This window comes from Ammospiza nelsoni, chromosome 32 (genome assembly GCF_027579445.1).
Source record: "Ammospiza nelsoni isolate bAmmNel1 chromosome 32, bAmmNel1.pri, whole genome shotgun sequence".
Taxonomy (NCBI): Eukaryota; Metazoa; Chordata; class Aves; order Passeriformes; family Passerellidae; genus Ammospiza; species Ammospiza nelsoni.
The window spans coordinates 254,702-263,116 of NC_080664.1; the positions used below are offsets into that span (position 1 = coordinate 254,702).

The window sequence follows — 8,415 nt, forward strand, 5'->3', positions numbered from 1 at the left end:
GGCGGGCGTATTTCGGCGGGTTTGTGACAGGCATGTGGGGAAACGCCTCGCTGTGCCGGGGTCCTCTGACAGCCGCTTTCCCGCCCTGAGGGAGCCGAGCCGGGCCGAATTGTTCCGAAGAGCCGAAGAGCCGAGTGTGGGCGAAAACAGCCGAGTTTCCCCGAAGAGCCGAGTGTAGCCGAAAACAGCCGAGTTTCACCGAAGAGCCGAGTGTGGCCGAAAATAGCCGAGTTTCACCGAAGAGCCGAGTGTGGCCGAACACAGCCGACTTGAGACGAAGAGCCGAGTGTAGCCGAACACAGCCGACTTGAGACGAAGAGCCGATGATAGCCGAGTGTAACCGATAGCCGACTGTAGCCGACATTGGCCGCATTTAGACAAAGAGCCGAATATGACCGACTTTAGCCCAACCGGGCCGAGTTCAGCCGAAGAGCCGGAAAAGCCGAATTTAGACGAAAAGCCGAACCGAAACGATTTTACACCTAAGCCGAACCAAGCCTAATTTAGCCGAGTTTATTTAAACAGAACCGAACGACGCCGCAGCACTCTGCCTGCAGAGCGCCGGTGCAGACGGCAGGGGGCGGTGTATAAAGCGAGTATAAAATATCAACTGTATATAAGAAGGAATAAAAAGCTCTGTGTCATGTGCAGCAGTAGAAAATTTCAGGCTCCCAGGGAATAAATAGTTTTCTTTCAATCATTATAGTTTTGGGTTTTTTTTTTACTCCCAGGTAGCCTGAAAGTTACTACTGCTGCTTTTTGATTCTAAAGCTAGGAAGGAAAACCAAGATTACAAATACAAGAAAAAGAAAGGGAAAGGGAAAGGGAAGGGGAAAAAAAGGAAAGGAAAGGAAAGAAAGCAGGAGAGCAGAAGGGAAGGGAAGGGAAAGGGGTGAAAAACAGCGTTAAAAAAAGAAAAAGAGTTGGAGGGGAAAAGAGAGGGCATTCGGGAGGAGCGGTCCTGCCTCAGGTCCTTCCCCGCCCTGGGGCGAAGGACCCGTTTGATGCCCGGGAGGGACTGCAGCTCCCGGTGGCGGGGGACGGAGCCGTGGCTGTCAGCCCGAGACTCCAACTCCCGGCAGGCCCTGCTGCCGGCGCGGCGTGTGACGCAACGGCTATCGCGGCACATGAGTGGCTACCAGCCCGAGACTCCAACTCCCGGCAGGCCCTGCTGCCGGCGCGACGTGTGCCGCAACGGCCGACGCTGCCCGGGATTTTTCTCTAAATCGGCAGTAAATACAGCTGAGTAAAATTAGCTTGGTTTTCTTCCTTCTTTTTTAACTGAATTGTTTTTATTAAAAATACTATTTGAATATGTAGAAAAAGTGGGGATGTCCTGTACTATATCCTAGCTTTTCTTGTTTATAGGGTGCTCAGAAAACATGCGTCCCTTAGAGTCCCTCAGAAAGGTTCTCAGTGCGATCTCTACCAAGGTATGTATTTACTAATAAGTGATCCCTTTAGATATTTGCCTGTGTACCTTTTCCTGTAATTCAGAGCTTGCGTTCTGTGGGTTTTATGATAAACCTGTAAAATATGTAAGAATGCTTTTGCAAGTCTGAATCGTTGAAGGCAGCAGTAAGTGGATTTAGAGCCTGTTCTTGACCAGACAACGGGAAAAAGTGTGACTTTGATGCTGAACTTGTTTTTTTCATTTTTCATTTGACTTGTCTGGAATGATTTAGGAATAGAGAGAGCTAGAAAAAGAGAGAAATGGAATTGATTATGGAGCACTCCTCAAATGCTCACCACGATTCAGTGTAGAGCCGAAGTGAAGGGTGATGGAACAGAGCTCTGTGCTTTAGAAGGAAATAAATTTAAACCTGACCTCCGCACAGAGTCTCACTAACTTCTTTTGTTTTAAAATACAAAATATTATTAGGAAGTGTTGGAAGTTAGTGTTTTGGGAAAGAAACGGCAGTTCCACAGAACATTCCATTTAACAGAGGCTCTGGGAACGATTCATGTTGTAACTGCTGTCACTGCAATCAGTTGGTGGTTCAGCCTTGAAATGTGCACTTGCCCTTCTATAAAGCACTGTTTTGTTTGCCTTTCAGTGCTATGAGTCTTGATAAATTGGAGAAGAGCCCAAGAGAAATTTTTCATCCCTTGATATAAAAGGTAGGAAGTGACTTTTTTTGGTTTGGTTCTTTTTCTTTATTATTTCCTGGAAATAAAAGTAATTAAGTATAGGTACTACTGGTTTGTTTCTTCCAGTAGCAGATGATAACAATAGCAGTAGTAACAGTAAAAATAATAATAGAAATAATAATAATAGCAATGTAATACTACCTAAACTGTCTTTATCCATTGAACTGGCCATTTCAAATCAAAACTTCTAAACACAAATCAAACCATCATCCTCGTAGAATCTTTCACAGCAGTGGGCTATAGATCCTGGTTTTGTTGACAGGATTTATTGGTTCTGGAATAGCAAGAGGGAAGTACAAGCCTAACTACTTCTAGCTCACAGACCCATCCAGTGAATACTGCTTTGTGTTTTGGTGGGCTTGTGATGACTTTGAAATCAATTGCTCATTCCAGTAAAAAAAATTAATGTTTTTTTGAACCTGACAGCAGAAATAACTTTAGGCACCAACTTAATAATAACAGATCACCAATTTAAGTTCATAATTTTATGCTGTACTATCAAAGTTTAAAGGTAAATTTTTACTTATTAGGAGATGGTATAAAGTGTATGTTCCAATGTGTTGGATGTATGCAAAGGTACATACGTACCCGAAAGTCCTTAGAGGAAACAAATTTTTACGTCTGCTGTTTGATTGTTTATCATACAATATTTGGTTTTATTTCCCAGGGATCGGTGAATTTTAACTTTGGAGTCCTCTGTGCTAAGGATGCTCAGCCTACAGATGATGAAATGTTCAGTAATGGTGAGTTTTTCACCTTCTCTTTAATTGCTATGCTGATCTGAATAAGAAAAAAACAAAAGCAAGAGAAAAAAAAAGGATGGTTTATTATTTTTTACGCTGTTATGTTTGTTTCCTCAGTATTTGCTGCAGCTCTGCGAACCCAAGCTTTGGGTTCCTTCTGTCCCACTGGGAGTTGCCCAGTTTGGTTGCATCTGGTGAAATTCACCCTGAGACCTTACAGAGCTAGCTCAAACTACGTGAGAGCCATTTGCAGTTCTCTCCAGACACCTGGAGAATGGGTGATGTTTCTGAGGGTCTGGCAAGTATACTTGTATCAAAACTCAGTCTGTGAAATTTCTGGGGAAAACCCTTCTGTGTCCTGAAGGGTTCAAACTCTGGTGAGGATCCAGTTATCAGGTGCTCACCTGGATGGTTCCAGCTCTTAAAGTGAACACTTGTACTCTTACCCTGTAGTTTACATCTATTGTATTTTTGTTATTTTGCAAGATTTTACGGCTTTGCAAAATATTGTGCATTTCACTCTTTGGAACCTCTCAGATCGTTCTTTGGTGCAGCACCACCTCATGGGACACTTGGCTGCCGTCCTGAAGGGGTCGGTCGCTAGAATTGTAAATCCTGGAGAGTTTGTAAGTCTTCTGTCCCCAGGGAGGTACCATGCTTTGTTTACTTTTGTTCTGTTTGTTAGGCGCTGCTTCTCATTGGAAGTATGAATTTCAAACTACCCTGTTCTTATTTTAACTGTTTTCCTGGTTCTCTCCCTACGGCAGGGAAAGACTCTCGTATCCTTGTCGTCGGGCTCGGTGCTGTCCAAGAAGATGCAGAGACTAAAAAAATCATAAGAAGCAAAATATGACTGCAGGGAAAACAAGCTGGAGAGAACAAAAGGTGATATTGTTATCCTTACCCTGTATTAGAAACATTCGCTGTGCTTTGATGCTGGCAGCTGCCAGGGGCTTGTTAGCTCTTTGTAGGCAGGTGTAGGTGTTCACTTGTAGGTTTTTTCTCTGGACAAGTCAATTCAAACTTTGCTAAGCTTATATTTGCAAATTACTCTCTAGCACAGTCCAGCATGACATTTTTGAATGTTGTAAAAATACCATGTTACTTGGAAATTGCTAATGATGAGAAGCTTTAGGGAAAAATAAGATGTCAGGGTTGGGAGATGTGAGAAGAATTTTGAGGGGATGTTAGACTGAAATAAAGCACACTTGAAGCTGGACTGGCACGCTGGCAGATCCCCTATTAAACAGTAGCGCTGAGATTAGGCTGGGGGTTGCCCATTGTTTCTGTAGAAATAAATGTTTTCTGGTCTTCAGAGGTAAGCTGCTTTGAAAAGCTGGAAGGCACAGCATAGTGACAATCCGTGTGCTTCGCATTAAAAATAGATTTCAGAAGGGTCCTAGGCTTTTGTCTTTTCCTAGAAGTCGATGTAATCCTATTGAGGAGTTTTTAATTCTGTGCTGCCATGTCATCGATCAGGGCCCTGTCGTACTAATCATCATACAGATGCAAAACAAAAAATCAGACCCTGTCCCGACCACTTAGAGCCCAGAACACGATTTCCTCAGGCTGCCATTTGTGTGCCATCGGTACTCACCATGGAAGCGAGCTGGGGATTGTTGCACCCGTTGGGAACAAACCGCTTCTCGTCACACAGAAATGGAATTGGGACGACGCCTCAGCCAGCCTCTCTCTCCTGAATCTGCAGCAGAGCAGTTCCAGTCCATGCGGGCAATCCAGTTCCTGACGATCTGAGCGCACGGAGCAGCGCTCAGCTGCTGTGGGGGGCTCAGGGAGGGCAGAGTGTGCATTGTCATCTTCCTGAACCTACAGACGCGAATCAAAGTGAGAAGCCACAGGGTGGAAATCAGTCGCATATATGCTAAATAAAACTTGCAGGTTTTTTTTAAGAATTGTTTTTGCTTGTTCTTTGTTGTGCTTCTGTGCTTAGAAAACCTCCCTTTACAATCAGTTCAATTCATCAATTGAACCTTTGTTTGCAGACTCTCACTGAGCAGAATTTGTTGCAGACTCAGTGCACGCTGTGCAGGCCTCCCGGGAGTGTGAGGAGCTCATGTGTGCTACTTTTTGCTTTAGGACGCTCTGAGGTATTTATTCCTTTTGGGATACATGATGAGAATTCCCAAGAGAGGTAGTTATAAGGTATGACATCGGGAAAAAGCCTGTGTGGTTGGAATGTTGTTGCTGTCAAAAGTTAATTTTTTCTTAGCCAGTAGTTAGCTTTTTGCTTTATTTTTGTGGTATCAATATTTTATTGTTTAAAAAATTCCTTCAAAATAACTTCAGTGGTCGCCCACCAGTACCTTGTTCAGATTTGCCTATTTGCTTGTAGCTGAAATGTTCACATCTTGTTTATCATTCTATTTAAGAAACTGCTGCCCAGCCAACTAATAACTGAATATCCATCTGTCTAGGACACGGGGAGAGGATTTAGGTAATGTCTTTATTTTCAGAAAAAAGTTCCAGTGTAGTTTCTAAATAGAGGAGAAGGGGGTGAAGACTCGGGGCTCTGATGCCGTTGGGGCACCCCAAGGTCCCCAGGAGAGGGGGCCCCACTGCGGTGCAGGAGCAGGTGTGTTCTCATGTAATATTGAACAAATTATAAATATAAATATGAAAATTATAAACATGAAAATATTTTTAAAATACTTAAATAAAGCGGGTTTTCTTTATTGGTCAATAGGCAGTGTTTTGATTGTAAAAATTATAAATGCAAATAATATAAAGGTAGAAATCTAAGTTTAGAAATATATAATAAATACATACAGATAAATATAAAAATTTAAAATATCAGAAAAAATTAGTTGTAGCAGTAGATATTATACATAATTTAAATAATGATTTAAATCTATTTTAAAATTATATATAATATATCATTATTAATGTAATACATCCAAAGAAACGATAAATTAAAATATGAATGTATAATTATACAAAGTATAAATAAAAAATATTTCAGTATCCTTTAAAAGAAGGGTTTTTTTATTTATTTGGTTAGAGACGGGGTTTTTATTTGGAATAATGGAAGTATTATAGAAGTATAAAATTAAATATAGAAATATACAGTCAATATAGAAAGATATTTGTAAAAACACGAGCGAACGACGCCTCTTTCGGCCGAACCAAGGCGAGACCGGCGGAACCTGACGGCCTCGAGCGAACCGAGGCCAGGCTTGCGAGGCTGCCTGAACGGAGCCGAGCTCAGCCGAACCGAGCCCGCTGCTCTCGTGCGCGCTAATTAGCGCGAGTGCGGTCACTGCCCAATGAGCTCCTGTGCCACGCCGCGCTCCCGATCGTGTCCGTGCGATGGCCGGGCCGCCCGCGGGACGCGGCAGCAGGAGAGCCCCGAGCCGGGCGAGTTTAACGTGAGGCGGCGCCGCTTGCCCGCCGTCAGGGAGCCGAGCCGAGGCGAGCTCAGCCGAACGCGGAGAGAGCGGCTCCGAGTTGGGCCGAAGCGAGCCGAGCCGCGCCGAGGGCAGAGAGCGGCTCCGAGTTCGGCCGAAGAGAGCCGAGGCGCGCCGAGCGCACTGATCGGCTCCGAGTTCGGCCGAGGCGAGCCGGGCCGCGCAGAGAGTGGCTCCGAGTTCGACCGAAGCGAGCCGAGCCGCGCCGAGCGCAGAGAGCGGCTCCGAGTTCGGCCGAAGCGAGCCGAGCCGCGCCGGGCGCACTGATCGGCTCCGAGTTCGGCCGAAGCGAGCCGAGCCGCGCCGAGCGCAGAGAGCGGCTCCGAGTTCGGCCGAAGCGAGCCGAGCCGCGCCGGGCGCACAGAGAGGCTCCGAGTTCGGCCGAAGCGAGCCGAGCCGCGCCGGGCGCACTGATCGGCTCCGAGTTCGGCCGAAGCGAGCCGAGCCGCGCCGGGCGCAGAGAGCCGCTCCGAGTTCGGCCGAAGCGAGCCGAGCCGCGCCGGGCGCACAGAGAGCGGCTCCGAGTTCGGCCGAAGCGAGCCGAGGCGCGCCGAGCGCAGAGAGCGGCTCCGAGTTCGGCCGAAGCGAGCCGAGCCGCGCCGAGCGCAGAGAGCGGCTCCGAGTTCGGCCGAAGCGAGCCGAGGCGCGCCGGGCGCACAGAGCGGCTCCGAGTTCGGCCGAAGCGAGCCGAGCCGCGCCGGGCGCACAGAGAGGCTCCGAGTTCGGCCGAAGCGAGCCGAGCCGCGCCGGGCGCACAGAGAGGCTCCGAGTTCGGCCGAAGCGAGCCGAGCCGCGCCGGGCGCAGAGAGCGGCTCCGAGTTCGGCCGAAGCGAGCCGAGGCGCGCCGAGCGCAGAGAGTGGCTCCGAGTTCGGCCGAAGCGAGGCGATCCGTGCCGAAGGGTCGAGTCCAGCCGAATGCAGATGACAATGGCCGAGTTTAGCCGATTAGAGCCGAGTTTAGCCGAGCAGCTGTGAGCCTTGCACGCTTGAGGTGAGCGTGCATCGTTGCCGGCCTGGGATTGAGTGAAATGCACTAAGGAAACCAGCTCTGGGGAGGGAGGCAGGGAAATCCTCTCTTAACGTTTACCAATTCGTCCGTCAAACTCATCACGGCAGGACAGAGTGAAGACTGAAAGTGTAAGAAGATGTGGAGGGAAACAGAGAATCTGGCAGGAGCATCGAACGCACAAGTGCACGAATTTTGCTTTTTGCTTGGATGTAAACTCAGAAGTTGTAAGGAATTTGGGAAGGAGAAGGGACATTTCAGAAGGAGAAGAAGTTGTTGTTGGAGTCCTGGCAAAAGCTTTAAAAAAAAAAAAAAAAAGTGGTTTCTTTTTTCTTCACTATTATATTCTTTGGTGGTATATGGTGTGCTGTTTTATTTCTTGGTGTTATTAGCTCTGTGTAAATTGTTTATTGAGTCAAGCTAACTTTGCTTGGGTTGTTTTGTATTTGAGGTAGGATCAATTTCAAGAGGTTTCTTTCACAGACTTCTGATAGGTATTACTGGGATTTTGGTTTTGTTTACTGTATGCATAAACATAGAGATTTGGTAGGGCCAGCTGGGCTGCTGGAGTTTTGGGTGTGAATTTATTAGATGGCTTTTGTTAAACACAGAATAATTATGTAAGGTAACAGCAAATTACCCAATTACCCAATTGATCTAGCTATGTAACCTTACCACAAAGTTTTATATCTTGCCAGTTTTCTGTTCTTCTGCTCCAAGTAGTTGTTGCAAAAAAAGAAAGCACTGTTACTTTTCTGAAAAGTTTTCTTCTATAACAAGCCCTTTACTGCCCTTGAATGTGAGTCAGAGGAGCCAAACAGCTGCAGCTGCTCTGAGGGCTTGGTGGGATTCGCCCCCTCCCTTTTCCTGGGTGCCATGGGAACGAGAGGCGGGCACAATCAGGGGTATATTAACCCCAGCCGTGGCTGAGGGGCTTCATTCCCTCTCTGGGATGTGCTGGGTTAAGAGCTCTCCTCATTTCAGTGAAGAGGCTTTTTCAGCCCGTCTCAGCATCTTTTCAGCAGGTGTTTCTGGGCATCTAAAGCACAGAGGCTTGGAAGATTCTGTGAAGAAAACAGCATGGAATACA

The 8,415-nt window shown here is 46.7% G+C and overlaps 1 long non-coding RNA gene across 1 annotated transcript; it reads left to right on the plus strand.

Moving 5' to 3' along the window:
- Positions 1 to 1,190: 1,190 nt before the first annotated feature.
- LOC132085860 (uncharacterized) lies at positions 1,191 to 4,807 on the plus strand. The gene is made up of 5 exons (XR_009420292.1): positions 1,191 to 1,433; positions 2,058 to 2,121; positions 2,819 to 2,894; positions 3,012 to 3,779; positions 4,374 to 4,807. It is a non-coding gene; the product is annotated as an uncharacterized LOC132085860 (long non-coding RNA).
- Positions 4,808 to 8,415: the final 3,608 nt, after the last annotated feature.